The sequence below is a fragment of the Procambarus clarkii genome, chromosome 11, assembly GCF_040958095.1.
Source record: "Procambarus clarkii isolate CNS0578487 chromosome 11, FALCON_Pclarkii_2.0, whole genome shotgun sequence".
In the NCBI taxonomy this organism is placed as follows: Eukaryota; Metazoa; Arthropoda; class Malacostraca; order Decapoda; family Cambaridae; genus Procambarus; species Procambarus clarkii.
Window position 1 is genome coordinate 33518852 of NC_091160.1, and position 1586 is coordinate 33520437.

A 1586-nucleotide genomic window follows, 5' to 3' on the forward strand; every position below is an offset into this window, starting at 1 on the left:
ACTGATTCGACCGCCGATCACATGAATCGGCGGTCGTTTCAGAATCAGACAATCAGAATCAAACGTCACAATCTGATTTCGTCTGATTGTAAATTCTTGATTGGGCTTTGCAAACGCTCGTTGATTGGGAGTTGCAAATCCCCTAGATTGGGAGGGGTTACATCTGCTTGATTCGGCATTTTGAACCACTGATTCGAGATTGTATTCAGTTGATTCGCAAATGTAAGCAAGAGATTCGTCGAGGTTTTGAAAATTGATTTCGGAATGCAAAAAAATAATAGATTCTTGTTTTGATTAAACTTTTTATAGCGCCCCCCCCCCCTTTCCAGAAGGTAATATATTGCACAGGTGCTGCTGGAAACCCATCACAGGTTAATTAATCATCTGGCATCGTGAAATAATTGTGTCTTAAGATATTCGCTGTTTTAAGATATCAGGTATTCTTAAACAAATCTTAGGCTTCGATTAGAAAGCAGGTGTCGCCAGAAAGTAGAATTAGTAGTAGATGAAGACCTGGTAGAATCAGAAGTAGTAGTAGTAGATGGAAATCGTAGGGAAAAAGTAGCAATTATAGGTACTTTCCACAGTTTTAATTATCACAAATATTTAAGCTTCCCCTAAAACACGGCGCCGCTTCCTCGTCTTCTCTCGCGTCTCGACACTAAAGAAAACGTGAAAGATTTGTTTTACAGAAAACTTGAAGGGGACGACTCGTCTATTTTTCAGACGCTCTCCATCGTTAAGAGACAAACTTTCGCTACAACTAAATTCTCTCGGATAATAACAAAGGAAAATTTCGTTTGAAAGTATATGACAAAAAGGAAAAATAACAGAAGTTTGATAAAGAGGGAAAAAAGGATTTTATGAAACTATGAAACAGGGAAAAATTGCCAAGTGTGAGGACAGGGTTGATATCTGATAATTTATCTGTGCTTAAGTGAGTTCTTAAGTGATTACTTAAGTAGACACGTAAGTGAGTTCTTAAGTGCTTTGTGAATCATGAGGACAAGGGGCTGGGATATGAGGATAAGGAGCTGGGATATGAGGACAAGGAGCTGGAATATGTGGACAAGAAACTGGGATATGAGGACAAGGAGCTGGGATATGAGGACAAGGAGCTGGGTTATGAGGACAAGGAGCTGGGTTATGAGGACAAGAAGCTGGGGTATGAGGACAAGGAGCTGGGATATGAGGACAAGGAGCTGGGATATGAGGACAATTAGCTGGGATATGAGGACAAGAAGCTGGGTATGAGGACAAGGAGCTGGGATATGAGGACAAGGAGCTGGGTTATGAGGACAAGGAGCTGGGTTATGAGGACAAGGAGTTGGGGTATGAGGACAAGGAGCTGGGATATGAGGACAAGGAGCTGGGATATGAGGACAAGGAGTTGGGGTATGAGGACAAGGAGCTGGGGTATGAGGACAAGGAGCTGGGGTATGAGGACAAGGAGCTGGGATATGAGGACAAGGAGCTGGGATATGAGGACAAGGAGCTGGGATATGAGGACAAGGAGCTGGGATATGAGGACAAGGAGCTGGGTTATGAGGACAAGGAGCTGGGGTATGAGGACAAGGAGCTGGGAT